General features: G+C 31.5%; 1 long non-coding RNA gene and 1 pseudogene across 1 annotated transcript; both read left to right on the forward strand.

Moving 5' to 3' along the window:
* The first annotated feature begins 744 nt into the window (after positions 1-744).
* Positions 745-2,432, forward strand: LOC145003066 (uncharacterized). The gene is made up of 4 exons (XR_013661878.1): positions 745-919; positions 1,733-1,829; positions 1,995-2,078; positions 2,268-2,432. It is a non-coding gene; the product is annotated as an uncharacterized LOC145003066 (long non-coding RNA).
* Positions 2,433-4,713: 2,281 nt separating this feature from the next.
* Positions 4,714-5,572, forward strand: LOC145000057 (putative protein S-acyltransferase 15 pseudogene; annotated as a pseudogene).
* The last annotated feature ends 11,901 nt before the right edge of the window (positions 5,573-17,473 follow it).

A 17,473-nucleotide genomic window follows, 5' to 3' on the forward strand; every position in this document is an offset into this window, starting at 1 on the left:
ATTAAGGACTAAATGTGTACAAAGTGAGAAATATATTACCATATTAAGTCTTTTTTACTGGATAACCTGGAGTAGCCGGTCATAAGGATTAAATGTGTACAATTTAACAAGTTGAAGGGGTAAATGTGGAAAAAAAAGTTAGTGACTAATTGTGTACAAATCAGAAAATATATTACCCTTTTAAGTTATTGTCCCATACTTAAACAAGAAGGTATTCCCGAACCTTCCTAAGCCTTGGACACTTTTAGGAGGCTAATTAGGGTTCGTGGAATATTCCTTAAGGATAGTTAGAAGTTGGATAATTACCAAATTTGAAATATTAATATTAGATTCAAATTTGGATTTCTAAGGTTCCTTGTCTCAACTATAAATAGGACCCTTGGCTTCTCATTTTGTACATCACTTCTACTAATGGAATAACCAAAATTCCAACTCCATCTCCTCTCCCCTCAAATGTTCTAATTACTAGGGATTAAGTACAAATCATTAGAACCATTGGATTTTCAGATGCTTGTATTCCAAGACACTTGAAGAAATCACTACAAATAAAATACATTTATTGATACAAGTTTTTAATGGCATATTTTTTTTTTGTGCCAGTGTAAGTGTCTTTAGTGACACATAATTTTTGTGCCACTATAACCTTGAAAATTCTAATTTTTATAATGTTGCTTCTAAATCCCGCTAATAATAAAAACTTTCTGCCCAATTTTGGATTTTTTCAATTTGAGTTTGACAACCTTATCAAGAATTTAGGGAAGCTGGTCTAGTTTACGCTATTTCCAATATACCATCACCGATCAATTGTACATCCGCTTTTATACTTCCATTCCCAGACTCCTATCCATCTTTTGCATCTTCTTCTCTCTCAGCGACTCAATCACAAAACTATGTATCCCTTATCTACTGTAATATGGAGGTAAGAATGTGTTTCTTGAATCCTAATCCTCAATTTGGTGAAAAAGAAGCTGCCACCTTCTGATTTCTCTACAATATATGTCTATGATTTTAGGATTCAATTAGTGTTCGAACAATAATATGAGATTTGGTGAAAAACAAGCTGCTATCTTCAGTTTTCTCTACAATATATGTCTACAATTTTATGATTTTAGGATTCAACGTCTGCTTCCATTTCTTAAAGGCTAATTAATTTTAATGGAAATTTTGTGGTTTCATTAGCCTTATAGGTAAGGATATTTTTAGTTGAAGTCCTGCAAGTTTTAGTGAAAATCTTTGTTTGATTATGGGTTTAAGTTAAAATTTTGGCTATTTTGGTGATCAACGTTCATACTTATATGAAGCTTTCAAATCCAGAAGAAAGTAATGGCTACAATGAATTTGATATAAATTTGTGCTTTCACAGTTAACTTGAAACAGTGGATTGTACTGATGCTATCAAAATTCAAGGTTTTAATAAAAGGTTTAGGATGCTAAAAGGGTTCAAGATGCTAATGTACATCGTGGCCATTTTTACTACCTAAACATATTCTGGCAAAAAAATATAATGAAATTCCAAAATTCAAGATACATAAGTAAAAGGTGTGTTTATATATAAATATATAAAGTTACAATAAACTGTCTTTCCTAGCATGTGCTTTCTTCTCTTATGACATCATTAAAGTTTATTTTGGATTTGAATAAAATTTGTCTTGGTTTCATTATTAATGCATTGTGGTTTTTGGATTATTATATTAATGAGTTTAATGTTGGAAAATTGATATATATGGTGCAGGAACAATAGGCACAATCAAATACTCTACCAAAAGAAATACACTAATTTGACATTAATCCATCATTATTTGAATCAGTTTCCATCTTGATGATAGTTGGTAAGTTAGAAAATAAATAAATTTCTTATTTAAATAATATAGATGGCATAATTCCATAGTATTTCCACTTTACCTATTTAGTGTTCTTGTTTTTGTAAATTTAGATATGTTTGTTTTCATTGGTAATAAATTAATAAAAGTTTTAATTATTATTTTTATTTATAGATGTATGCAGTTGGATCATCTTCAATCAATGAGATTCACCTATCATGATTGGAGAAAGGTTCACATGTACATTTGATTGTTAAGGTAAATACAACCTACATTGTTGGAAGTTATTTTATTATTCTGTACATATTTGTTAACATATTTAAGGTTTACTTGATGTCAATGGTAATTACTTTCAACTCATATAAATATATGCTTCTTTTTGTATATCATGTTTATTGGTGATATTCTCACATGTTTTTAATATTTTATGTGATGTATTATGGTTAGATGGTAGACAATTGTTCATAAGGTATAAAGAAGAGAATCAATTATGCCAAGTTCGTCTACAATCAAGTTTCCTATTCTTTAAATATTTAGTTTGATAGTTTCATATTTTGAGTGTTACTAGCACATCATTTGTACTGATTAAAATTTGAAGATATTTGTATTTTAAATATTGTTGTAAAACAAGTCAACTTTTAATCTAAATAATGATGTTGTCTTTTTCCATTTATTATCTTAATTTTTTATATTTGTATTCCATTTAAAAAAACCGACCTAATTTATTGATATAATTTTTGTGGTAAGAAAATGTAAGTACAATAATAAAAAAATATTCATTTTAGTAGTTAAATAGTGGTATAAAAATTGAGCCATTAAACCTATAAATGTTTTAGTGTCTTAATAGAAAGTGCCACTAAAACTCAATAAGGGTGCAGTGACACAATCAAAAAGTATCCTTATAGGACTTTAGTGACAATACTTTTAGGGGCATTTTTTTGTGTTATTGATTCTCGAGGAGGGTTTTAGTGGTACTTTTTCGGTTTTTAGTGATATTTTTTTTGTATGTCACAAAACGTCATTTTATTTGTAGTGAATGAATTGGTTTGGTTATTTTCTATAATAATCAAATGGTATGTAAACCCTAGTACATTATTAATTTCGATTATAGTAGGGTATCCATATGGTTTTTGATGTTCATAGATTACAACTATCAATAGAGAAAAATCAGATCCATAGGTTGCATGTGAACTTATTGGATACGTTATTTCGCCTCATGTGTTTAACTATAACCTATAAAACTTAGCATTTACTATATATATATATATATATATATATATATATATATATATATATATATATATATATATATATATATATATATATATATATATATATATATATATATATATAGACACACACACACCACACTCAACCTCTTCAAAAACCACACATTTTCTCCAATTCTATTGAAGTTTCTCCGATTACATTCCAACAATTTATATTCCATTTCAAATGAATTATAGTCGTGAAAAATCCAAAAAACAGGTTCAAGTCAATGAAGAAACCATTGAAAATAAAGCGCAAGTGATTTACTATTTACAAGATTCACCGTATTTGATATTCCATTCACAAAAGCAAAACCCCAAATTATTGCTTAGGCCATCCGCTATATCACCACTAACCACTATAGTAGTGAATGCCACATCATCACGACACTTCCTACCACTAACCATGGGATACCTACTACTAAATACATATTTCCACCTCAGTTTTTTCAATTAAATTTAATTCAAAAATATCTTAAAATCATATTTTTTTAAATACAAGTTTTTCATTAAATTAAAATATCACATTACATTAAAAAAAACACAATAAAAGATATATTTTTTAAACAAACATTACATTAATTTAAAACACGCAAAATAAAATAAAAAATAAAAAATAAAAATGCAACCACAAACAACTTAAACTAATTTTTAAACCTTATTATTTTTAATGACTGAATTTTGGGCATTTCCTCAATCTTAGCCAAACTTTGACGTGTTTAAACATAGTTTGCTTCGTGTCTTCATATTGGTGCATGATCATAGCAAACGGCTTGCCTTCGTGTAAATTATTTTTGACAAAGTTATAAATTCCATTGAACACAAGACAACCCTCATATCGTGAAACTTCAAACATATTTCATCAAGACTATGACTTCGGCAACCATTAAATCATGGAAAATGTTTCCAACCTTTACCCAAAAATTAGGAGGCATTATAGCATCTGGGTCTTCTGAAACCGCCACCCATATAGTGCTAAATTCTCTTCTCCATTTTCTGACCAATTCATCATTTTAGTAGCCATTGGTTTTGAATTATCAAGCAAAACAAGTGTTTAACTGTGAATAAAATGAGAGAGGAATTGTGTGAGTAAAATGAAAGAAAAATTGTGGTATTTATAGAAGATGTTTAATGGTGTTTGAAAGGTACAAGTTTATATATATATATATATATATATATATATATATATATATATATATATATATATAGAGAGAGAGAGAGAGAGAGAGAGAGAGAGAGATAGAGAGTTAGGTTCAAATGTTTTTAGCTACTATTGTGTGCATGAATCCACCAATAGGAAATTAAGAAAAAATAAATCATTAAATAAATCATTTAAGGGTATTATAGTAATCTTTACATAGATAATTATGGTAGATTAACAACAATTCCTTATATCACGCAAGAAGCAAAGATAAATATAGAACATTAGCCCTAAATTGATTTCAATCGGCGCATCTATCTTCCTCCTCAACTACCCGATTACAAAATTTCATCTTTCTTTTCAACATGCAAATGGCATATTGACTGGAAATGGAATTCGCGTCACTCACTTTCCTGGGCCTTCGATCGAAAACCCATTCCGACTCAACCCTCTAATCTTCCCCAAAATCAAGCAATCAAGCGAGATGAAAAGGCGAAGATCTGTATCGTTCCCTATTCTAGCAGTTTTGGTACTAATGGAAATGGTCTATTATGGTATGGTTTTTGTATTTCTTGATGATTGGTTAGGGTTACAGAGCCCAACAGGTTGGATAAACACCGTGATCTTCACTTCGTTGGCATCGTTCACTCTTTTCTCGTTTTTCGTCTCCGTTCTCATTGATCCTGGTGGTATCCCATCTGGGTATTTCCCTGATATTGTGGACAATGATGACTCAGATCAAGAATCAAGAGACACTGTAAGATTCACGTTTTATTCATATCCCTTCGAATTTTTCATACATATTTTGATCAGACCCATATCAGTTCTCTCTTTAGAACAACTTATGTTAATTGAATTTGGTGATTATTTGTGTTTAAATTGACCCAAAGGGTGATGATCAAGGTTAAAAACTTTGTTCAAGATAACGAGTCATATATGAATACATTGAAATATCCCAATTAGTTTTATTGTTGTAGAATACTTGTTAGAATACTTTCTATCTAATCAAAATCACAAGGAATTCAACAAAATAAATACTTCATATCGATTTCATATTGTTTACACTTGAAATCACTTATATATTTTTCTTGATAAATACGATGCATATTTCAGGAAGCACTTAAAAAAAGATGCGACAAATGTCCTACATACAAGCCTCCAAGAGCACACCATTGTCGAGTTTGTCGAAGGTGTGTCTTAAAAATGGTGGGTATGAAAGATTGAAATCATAATAACATAATCTATGTTTTGACCTAAAAAGTCAAATATTTTTTTTCATCATGTTATCTTCTCATTCTTTAAATTTTGTTTAGGATCATCATTGCACATGGATAAACAATTGAATTAATTTTGTTTGATTTCATATACCAACATAGTAAATGCTTAATATCATATGCCAATATAGATCGGTGAAAGCTACTCATCTTGTTCTAGAAAATTGTTTAAAAAGGTAAGTAATTTGTTTGTGTATTATTTTGGTTCAATTTGTGATTTTGAATTCCAATTTCTACTCTCCCTTTGTTATTGTGTATTTGGAATCTAAAATTATATTAGCAGTAAATACGATCCTTTTTAATGTATTCTGTAAGAATATATTCTGGATATTCTATCAGAATATATTCTGCCAGAATATATAATGTATCCTTTTTAATGTATTCTAGGTATTCTATCTATTCTACTAGAATATATAAAGTGATAGTTAATTGCAAGCAACATGTTTTTAACCATTATTAGTTTTTATTGTATTTGTGATAGGAATGATTGGAAGAATGTGTTGAAGATCTAATAGAAATAACTTGAAGAATGAATAAAGTTTGATCATACTCAGATTTTAATAATGTTGTTATTTTTTAAAAATTTTATTCATTTTTGTTAATATTCTTTTAGAATATGTATAATTATATTAAAATATATAAGACTTTTAGTGTGTAAGAATATGTATGAATTTGTATTTATATTTGGATGTATAAGAATATATTAGAATGTTGTTATTTTTCAACATCGGATTCAAGAACTTTGTTATTCTTCATTAATATTCTAATAGAATAAAATTCTGAAAGAGCATCATTCTAAATAAAAAAAATATTATGACAGAATAAAATTGGTTATGTTTACAAATTATGTTAGAATTAAAATTGAATTAATTAAAAAAATTCATATTTTTAAAATTAGGAGAATTAATTATCCATAAATATCCGAAAATTTCCTTTTATAATTGTAGTTAATTGTCCAAAATACTCTTTTGCTAAAATTTGTATGATTATATGGTACATGCTATCCTATTGTAATATCATACACTTTCAAATCATATCCATTGATGAATTCCATCCGTTGGTCCAGATTTGTGCATTCTGACACACAATAGTTAGTAAAAACAAAATAACCTAACCATATATATATATATATATATATATATATATATATATATATATATATATATATATATATATATATATATATGAACGTTACATACTTAATATTGAGCCGTTACTCACAATCGATTTTCATTGGCCGTTTAGAATCGTGATGGCCACCACGAATCACCACGAAACGAAGCAACCATGACCGGCTAGGCTGGTATGCACGACCGTGGTTCGTTGCCACCTCAACCATGGACCAGTTCATGGGTTGTATACAGTATGGCCTAATATCCACTATATCAACACGAATTTAGTTCACTTATGATGCAATGTTAGTATAACCACTTTCGAATATCTCAAGATCTTTCCGGTTTTAGTCTCTTCCTACAATATCCACCTTCCATTCCCAATACCTAATTCCAACATTCCAAAATTCTAAAATATAAAGTTTTAATTGTAAACTTTTCCTTTTGTTTTGTGGCAGCTATATGTTCTAACTCTATTAACAGAGCAATTGTATAGGAAAATATCACAATGAGGGCCACTCGATAAGTTATCACAAATTTATAGTAGAAAACTAGAAATCAGTAAGCAACAAACGTCAACAAGAACTAAGAGAAAATAAACTTACAAAGTTATAACCAAATCTCAGATTCCCTAAACTTGTTAATTGAGAAATGGGGACTACAATTCGCTAAATGCCAAATCCTGATCTTGAATCGTGACTTTGATGTTGTAGGGTTCAGAGTCATAACTGTTAGAAAGGGAGAAAAAGAGAAAGACGCTTTGATAGTGAAAAGGGGGTTCAGAGAATTTAGCGTCACGAGATTTTTAGAGATGTTGTCTGCTTGAGGGTGGCGTGAGGAAGAAAAAATAATTGTTGTGTGAGAAGTCTGGCAGAGAAATCGTCTCCTCGTTAACTCTAAAACGGCAAAATCTAATCCCCTATCTTCCTGCTATTTTTGATTCCTTTGTTACTTCTTCGTTAAGTAATACGATGCTAACCGAAATGGGCCTCTAGCCATTGGAGGGCCTGGCGATTCGCCAACTTTCGTTCCGTATAGGGTATGAGGAGGAGTTACGCTTGACAAGGAAAAACAATAGGAAAAAGATATGCAGCAGTTTAATTTTTTTAATGAAATGTTATTTTTGTTTTTAGTTTTATTGATTTAATTTACTAAATGTTTATTTAAAAAACTTAGTTGTAGAGGTTGAGAGGGTTGAAAGAGACGGATTTTCATATGTTGTTGGTTCACTTGGTAGAGACGCACCACAAAAAATATGGGCATTAGCGGCGACATGTAATTGACGTGTTATATGTTGTCGCTAGTGTCTTATGTCGCCGCCAATGCCTACATAGTAGTGAACCACGTCAAATGAGTCATGTCCGTTCGATATATATTCCATCCAACGATTGTAAAGGCCTAAAAAATGCGTTAATTTTCCCTCCAGGGGTGTCGTTGCTAATACCTATTTTGTTGCGGCTAATAACTAGGCGTTGCCGCTAATACCTCTTTATAGATAACACCCCGTCTTCATTCTTTCTTGTATTGTTTGCCTCTTCTCTCACAATCCTCCCAGCCGCTCCCTGCCGATTCCGATCAACGAGTGTCGGCTGCTGCGCACAACACTTGCTGCCAACCAGACCTCCATTATCTGTGTCCAACGACCAAGAGGGCGACACAACTAAATTTCGGAAAAATTTGACAATCTATGGTCGAATTTTTTCCCTAATTTCTATTCTTCTTCTGTTTTGATGTTAGTTTTAGTATTGAAAGCTGTTATATCATTGATTTATATGTTTTCTAAGATTTTGTTTGATTGAGTGATTATATATGAATTTTGAGGTATGAAAGTGTTTATACATTTTGAGTGATTCTATATGTTTTCTCATATTTATGCAACCTATTGTATAATTGATTTGTGTTTATGTTCTCTGTGGTGTATTGGCATGAAAATGGAATTAGATATGGTTTGTTTGATTTTGTATCTAGATGTATACATTTGTATGAAATTGAAACTGGATGTCTAAAATGGTAGGTGTTGTAAGGGCTGATTGTATGAAATTGGATGTATTGCTTAATTGTTTGAAATTGGAATTTGAATTGGATGTATTGTATGCTTAATTGTTTGAAATTGGAATATGAAAGTTGTATTGTATGTCTAAAATGAAATTAAAATTGGAATTGAATGTATTGTATACATGTATGATTATGTAATATTTAGGTTTAATGGTTTTGTGTATATAAGATGAAGTGATAAAGTTCTTCATTGATAAGTTATAGTTATTGTATTTAGCCGCTATTGTTTGTATTGTAAACTGCTTAATTGCTAAGTTAAAGTGTTTGATAAGTTGAAGTGTTTATATTTACATGTATGATTGTATTAGATGTTTATTGTGTTTTTATTTTCTTGTTAATATGGTTTCAAAGTGCTTAATTTTGTTAGTGACTTAATGTTGGTCATTACAACTTTAGTTTAATTAGGTTATTAATAGCAACGTATTTTTAGTAACTCTAAATTACGTATAAAATAAAGTTAATATTAATATTAAAAGAAAAGTAAAATAATTATAAAATCATATTAAATTAATTTAAAAAATTAAACTCATAACAAAAAAGAAAATATTAAATTAATTAGAAAATCAAATTAAGTTAATTTTAAAATCAAACTAAATTAATTATAAATTCAAATTAAATTAATAATAATATCAAATTAATATTAATATTAAAATATAATACAATAAATTATAAAATCAAATTAAATTAATTATAAAATCAAAATTAAATTAAATATAAAATCAAATAAACGGTATATTTTTTAAACCATAATATTATGTAATATAATATTAAAAGTACGATGTTATAATAGAAAATAAACGAAAGTATGATGTTATAATTAACAATTATAGCATTATGCTTTTGTTTATTTTCTATCATAACATCATACTTTTAAAATTATGGTTTAAATAATGTACCGTATAATATGATTTTCTTATTAAAAGACATTGAATCATTGATTTTAGTTTAAGTTTCTTCTTCATAATCATCAAGAGCCTAGAAATATCTATCTGAAATTGATTTAGAAATTAATTTCAAGTTGTCCCCATTTTGTGACTGCTTTTTGAATTCTTTATCTCCTTTAGGATATGATCATGTATTACATGATTGTTTGTTTAAGAAAGATTTGGTTGTCATTTTCTCTTTGCTCCTTGGGTATATATATATATATATATATATATATATATATATATATATATATATATATATACTTGGGAGCTAAGGGGAAATGCTGCCGAATTTTTCTTAAACATACAATCATGTAATACACATTCACATATGAGATAATGTATTCAAAAAATGGGTTTAGAAGCCTACCTTTGTGAATACTCTATCCATTTATGATTATTTGTTCATGTGTTCCCATGTTGGGGATACTTTTTGAAGCATCGCCTTTATGAATACTTTGCTTGATTTTTTTTCTTGTAGAGTAAACCTTAAAAACTAAGCTATGTTTCAGTTGCATATTGTCTATTGATAAAAGCTGGATTACTAATCCACATCACCAATCTCCCGAGTTCCAGCTAGGACTCGACTCTTTTGTCAAGAGATCCATGTTTCACCTAGATTGTATTGGTGAAACCAGATGTCCGTGTGAGCAATGTGATGATCGTTACTTCATGGATTCAAAAGCAATGAGACATCATGTTCGTATATATGTTTTCATTCGGTTATACAAAACGTGGATATACCACGGTGAACCTTTAATTCCTTCGGCTGTAGATGTCATATCGCCAAGTAATGAGATGGCTTATGTTATTGATGATGTTATGTGGGAGTTGAGAGAAAATGATACCAACCTCAATGAAGGAACCTCAAATATAGGGGGTAGTGGTGTTGATGATGATTTTGAACAGTTGTTAGAGGCAACCGAAACCAAGTTATATCTTGGGTGAACTAGTCGAAACAAAGCATATTTTTCGAGCTGGTGCATATCAAGGTCAACAACAAATAGACTGATAGTTCATTTGATCAACTCCTTGAGTTGTTGCATTCAACATTTCCAGCAGCCAACAAGGTTCCCCATTCATATTATTTGGCCAGAAAGAAACTGAAGAAGTTGGGTTTGGGGTACAAGTCAATACATGTGTGCAAAAATGATTGTTTTATCTTCTGGAAGGAACACAAGTCATTGGAAATTTGTCTCGTTTGGAATGAGAGTCGGTGGATTGATGAAAACACCAAGGGTAAGAAGGTGGCTCATAAGGTGTTACGGTACTTTCTAGTGACACCTAAACTACATTGTTTGTATTGTTCAAGGTACACTTCCAAAAATATGATATGTCATAGTACCGGGAGATCATAAGATGGTGTCATGCATCATCTCATTGATGGAGAGTCTTGGTAAAAAATTTGATGTAGATTACCCTGACTTCTTGAGTAAACCTCACAACGTACGCCTAGGGCTGGCAACTGATGGATTTAATCCATTTGGTAACATGTGTATTCTGCATAGTACATGGCCGGTTCTACTCACCACATACAATCTGCCACCTTGGCTTTGTATGAAAGAGTCATCATTCATTTTGGCCTTGTTGATTCCCAACCCTAAAGCGACTTGAAAGGACATGGATGTTTTCCTTAGGCCCTTAGTGGAAGAGCTTAAGTTTTTGTGGCACTTAGATAACAAACGACTTTCCAGCTTATAGTAGTTTATCGGGTTGCAGCGGACATGGGTATAGAGCATACCCTACTTGCAATGAAGAAAGTTCCTTGTACCGTGTAGTAAATAAAGTTTTTTATATTGGTCATCGTCGGTTGTTAGATGTTGATGATCCATTAAGGATGAGATTGAAATTTAATGGGCACCCCGAGATAAGACCCAGCCGAGACACTTTACTAATGAAGACATACAAGAGCAACTAGGTAGTCTACTAATTCGTAAACCGGGTAAACATCCTAACACTCTCAAGGAAAACATGGATCGACAAGGATTCGAGTTGAACTATTCGAAATATAACATATTTTTCGAGCTCGAGTATTGGTCTTCTCTGCAACTGAAGCATAACATAGATGTGATGCATGTCGAGAAAAATGTGGGTGAGAGTCTTTTAGGTACTTCAATGATGAATGATGAGAGTAAAGACACATAAAATGCATGTGAGGACTTGAGAAATCTGAATATATGACATAATCAACGGTTACAAAAAAGGGTAACAAGTTCACTAGACCACATGCCAGCTACTCATTCAAGAAACCTGACCGCAAAATCTTTTTTCAATTTATAAGAGATTTTAAATTGCCTAATGGGTTTGGATCTAACATCAATAAGAAATTGGTAGATAATGATACTAACATTATTGGGTTGAAATCTCATGACTATCACATTCTTATGCAACGTTTTATACTGATTGGAGTTAGAGCGTTATTGGACAAAGAAACTTCTACACCGATTGTAGATCTTTGTATGTTTTTCAAGCAAGTTTGTGAAAGGTCTAATATGCTCAAGAGTCATATTAAAGTGATATTGTCAAATAATATATGGTACTAATGGGTCACACTAACAATAACTTGATATAATTGATTATTTATTAGAAATTGATTTTAATAAATATTCAATAAAACTCTTATAATTGAATTGGAAATTATTTATTTCTAGGAAATAATTAATTTTAATTAGCAAGTAATATAGCATATATTATTTCATAATGTATGAACTAATAAGTAATGTACAACCTTTTGGACTAGGTAAGCTTTTTGTCTTTTAGCAAAAGACAAAGTTTATATCTTATAAACTTTGAGTTTATAAAATATAAACTTCATCTTCTCTTTTTCTCCATGAAGGTCAAATCTTAAGAGTGTCATAAGGGGACATGGGTTTCCAATTTGTTTAATCAAAAGTAATAAGAAGCATGTGATACATGTAAGCTTTAAGGACATGCTTGTCTAAAGTGGAAGGACTTAATGGTTAAATACTTCACTTTAAGACAATATAAATATGAGGCTTCCACTCTTGAATCGGTGCTCCATTTTTTCTTCCCTAAAACCATAACATCTTTAGAGGAGGTTACTCTCTCTCTCTCTCTCTCTCTCTCTCTCTCTTTCTCTCTCTCTCTCTCTCTCTCTCTCTCTCTCTCTCTCTCTCTTTCTCTCTTTTCTTCATCTCTTCTTGAAGATTACTTGCATTTCATGCCCTCTAGTTCATACTGGTTATGAACTTAAATCTTAAGGGTTTAAGAGCTTTAGACTAGCATCTACATCAAGTTGAGTCATTGTTGGTGTCTCAAAGGTTCCAGATTCTTCATCAACTTCCAAGCCTCCCAAGAGGACCCAAAGAACTACAAAGGTTGTTATTTCTTTATCTCTTCTTTGGTTGATTTTTAAATATTTCTATAACTTGCAAGAAGATCCTTAGTGGGTTTAAAATCTTTTGTTATTTAAAGTTATCTTAGAAAAACAAAAGTTGTTTGATTTATATATTGATGTATATGATGTGCATAAACTAGCCAATGACCAATATGTTGTTATGTGTTGTGTTTGTTATTTTTGTTATAAATTGGTTGTAATAATTTATTTATTCATATGGTATGTAATAATTAAATAGATTAGATTTTATTGGTTATTTTTGTATAGTAATAGATTAGTTTTTAGAATTGATTTATTTGTACAAAAATATAACAAGAAATCAAGTTGGAACCATTTTTTTGAAGATAAAAGAACAATTTTTAAGTCTAAAAGTGTGCATGATTTTCAGTAATATTTTCTGAAAAGTGTCACTAATACTGTTTACCAAGGGTTGTTGGCTTTTAATGATAGTTGCCGAATTTTGGTCCCGTAAATGTCCCTTTAGGAATGAACTCGACATCTTTTGTGTTGGCTCACAAAATGTCATTAGTTGGTTATGTTTATGCACATATCTTTTTATGCATGTTTGTGTTGTTTATTTTATGCAATTATTATGTGTGGTTGATAAATTAGTTTTTCACATGCTAAAATAATTTTGGATAAAATAAGCATCACATGAAGTTTGAGTTTTCAAAATTGGACATAAGATGTAACAAGTTATTATTTTAACATAAAACTCGGTTTTATCAAATCATTAACAACATAAAATTTTGAAATACTCTATTATAAGTTTTAAAATGATGGTTTTTATAACTTATACAAACTCCAAATATATAAGTAATAAAATGAAGTTTTATTAAATATATAAAAGGTTCAAATACATTCAAATTTAATATCGGTTATTAAAATTAAGAGTAAATTACACGAATCGTCCCTTGTGTAGAAGCCAAAAGGCACGTTAGGTCCCTATTTTTAAAAATTAACTCGGACCATCCCTTGCTTAGTTAAAAATTACACGCCTTATCCCTCCGAACGTAAAATGACCTTTTTGCCCTTATTTATTACTTTTTTTGATTTATTTATTAGTTATTAATTATTAATCCATTAAAAGAAATTGTTTGTTAATTATTTATCTATTTTTTAATTAAATTAAAATGTGTAAAAATATTTCATAACCTAATTACCCATAAACCATCACCCCCAATTTTAAAATCGATGTCGGTGACAAACAAAATCCTTTCTCTCTTCTCTCCACCGGAAACCGCCGACCACCACCGGTCCACCGCCCCTTCTTGCATCTCCTTCTTCCTATTTTTAGTTGGATCGACACAACCAAGACCCTCTAATAACACTAACTCTCCTCGTTCTTCATCCAAACGCACCAATAGAACACATGATTCAACTCCTTTCCTTTTAATCAAGTTGCAGGTTTCACATTATTTCTTCCACTCTTCTCTCTTCTCAAAATCGGTACCAAAGCACACCATATTATATTTTAATTCTCGAATTTCTAGTGTTAATTTGTGGTAGTGTGGGATAGATGTACGTTTGATGATGACTGGGATGGTGCTTTTTTGGGTGGTAGATGAAAATCATTATGGGTGTAATGGAGGGATAAGGGTGGTATTGGGTTGCGGCGAAGATGATGGGTATCTGGGTGGTTGATGGTGTTGTGGGGTGAAAAAGACGGTGATTAACAGGTGGTTAAAATTGTGTAAGGGTGATGGTGTAAGGTTAAGATGATGAAGGTGGGTCAATGGTGATGGATAGAGAAGGTCCAATTGTTTACAATGAGCCACATCCTCTTAGTAACCTCATTGGAACTGCAAGGAGGGTTGTAAATATGCACTTCAGAATCAACCATAAATTTGGATTCTAGCATTGATATATGGAAAAAGGGAAAATGGGTGGGTGTGATAGGTTTTTTTTTCTCAAATCTGTAACAAAATAGAAGAGAGATGGTTGGTCCGGTAGTGGTGGTCCGACGATGGTGGTCTATAGTGGTAACGACGATGATATTTTTGAGAGCAGATGTTAGAGAAAAAGTGGGAGAGAGGAATACTAGGTTGGAATTTTATGGGGAGTAGAGTTTTTTATTTTCTTTTATTATTTTACAAATAACTTTAAGAAAAATAAATAAATCAAAAAAAGAATAAGAATGGTAGAATAGTCATTTTATGTCTCCCAAGGGACGAGGCGTGTAAATTTAAACTAATAAGGGATGATACATGTAACTTTTAACCAAATAAGGAATGGTTCGAGTTAATTTTTAAAAATAGGGACTGCACGTGCAATTTTTAATTTTTATATAAAACCTTTAAAAGTGATTTTCTTTTGAAAATTGATACCACGGTTTATTATATACATGTAACAACCATGATATCATATGTTTTTTAAACTAGAATTATAAAACATATAAATACCATTTTTACAAATCTCAAATCTATGCAATCCTTTTGAAGGACACTCACACATATCTTGTATGCACTAGTGGGATAAATGATACATAACTGCTTAGTGTTATCTTTTGATGGTCGGAGTGTATTCGTGATTTCTATAACCAAGTTATTGGCAGATTAAACAAGTTTTTCAAATTGGACGATTTGATCGGAAATCTTTTGTGATAAAGGATACCTAAGCAAGAGAGTTCCGAGGCATAGATGAGATCAAACATGTCTAGTTAAATTTGTTATTAGAGATCCCATCAATCTAGGAATTATATAGTGAGATATAATTGATAATCGATATCTATCGGGTTGAATTCAAATGGAACAGATAAAGGATTCCTAACCATTTATTTGTTTTGCAACTTGGATCCTAGACTTTGGTAATTAATTTTTTTGGAAACTAAAAGGGTATTAATTATTGAATATTAAATATTGAAAATACTAAACCATTTTTTTGTTAAAATTTTGTAGTTAAATAATCCATTCTCATTATCATGAATTGTCATTTTCTTTAATGACTAAATGAAACACTAACATTCAATAGATACAACTCCAATGAAGGGTCAATGTCTTAAAAGACAATCTCGTGGGAGATATGAAATTATATACACTTAAAGGTCCAAGTCCTAAACTATTTTTGAGTAATTAAACCTAAACATGATACCTAGTAAAGGCATCACTTTGATTGTAACATCCCGAAATTCAGGTACAATCATTTAGTCCTTTCTCTTTTTCAATTTGTCAAGATTAGTCCCTAAAGTATTTCTATAGCCGATGAGTACGATGGGCGTACTGAGGAGTACGTTACACGTACTCATGCGCTTAAGTTGGAAGCATACTCGCCTAGGTATGCTGGGCGTACCCAATGTTACGTTAGGTGTAGCGGGCCCAGATGCAAACCCTAATTGTGGCTTGTGGACTATACAAGGAATGTGTTGGTCATATCTCCAACAACCATTCCTTAGAGAGAAACCCTAAGAGAGTGATATTTTCATTCCAAGCTAGTGTGTGAGGATTATGGAGCTAAAAGTGCCTTTGTGTGTTAGATGAGAAGAAGAGGAGGCTAGAAGTTGGAGTGCAAGCTTGGATTTGAGTTCTACAGAAGAAGCTTCATTTGGAGGTAAAAAGCTCAGAGCTTTCCTTGTTATTGTTGATTTGTGCTTCATGGACCAATTTTAGGGTTTTTGGTCCCAAGGTGGAGACTTTATGTGCAAAAGGTCTCCATCAGCTTAGATCTACTCTATTCCAGAGTATTATGAGTTGTGGGTTCATAAAAATCAAATCTTGAATGTGAATAGTGATCCATGCATGAGATCTAGACTTGATGAGGAAATAGGAAAGCTTTTAGAGTGATTAAGGACCTTTACAGCCATGCAAAGGCTTAAAGGGTTTGACTTTATGGATTAAGTGACCTTAGGGAAGTCAGATCTGAAGTATGAGTATTTATCTTAACCGATTAAGACCCAATAATCAAAGGAGCATGAAACTAGGATTTACGTGGGGCGTAATCCCCATACGCGCAGCGTAAGGGGTCGCATTCCCCGTTTCTGTGACGTCACCGGGTACGCCCAGCGTACAGATTTGGTATGCGCAACGTAACCCGGAGGGTTGACTTTTGTTAACTTTTAAGGTTTAGTCAATGATTGGATCTTTGAGCCATAAGAGGGGTAAATGGTCTTTTACCCTTCTAGGAGAACCTAGAGAGGGATTAGTCTAGCCTTGAGAGTTATATTGACTAGAGAAATTATTCCATGTGATTAGGTGGAGGCTATACCAGCAATACTGAGTCCGAGATTTACCGAGTTACCCGAGGTGAGTCTTCTCACTATAGTTTACCTGGAACGGTACCTATGTGTGACCGGAAGGTCTTATATGCTATGAGATGTATGTGTTATATGCTGTTATGTGATATGTATGTGTTATGTATCTTATGTATGATAAGAACCAGAAGGTCAAGATGACATGGACCGGAAGGTCAGGAGGTTACAGATCGGAAGGTCGATAAGAGTAGGACTGGAAGGTCTATCGGGATTCGGGACGAAAGTCCCCCAAGACACTTGGACCGGAAGGTTCCACAGAGTTATCGCCTGGAA

The sequence above is a fragment of the Lactuca saligna genome, chromosome 6, assembly GCF_052625555.1.
Source record: "Lactuca saligna cultivar CGN05327 chromosome 6, ASM5262555v1, whole genome shotgun sequence".
Lineage (NCBI taxonomy): Eukaryota > Viridiplantae > Streptophyta > Magnoliopsida > Asterales > Asteraceae > Lactuca > Lactuca saligna.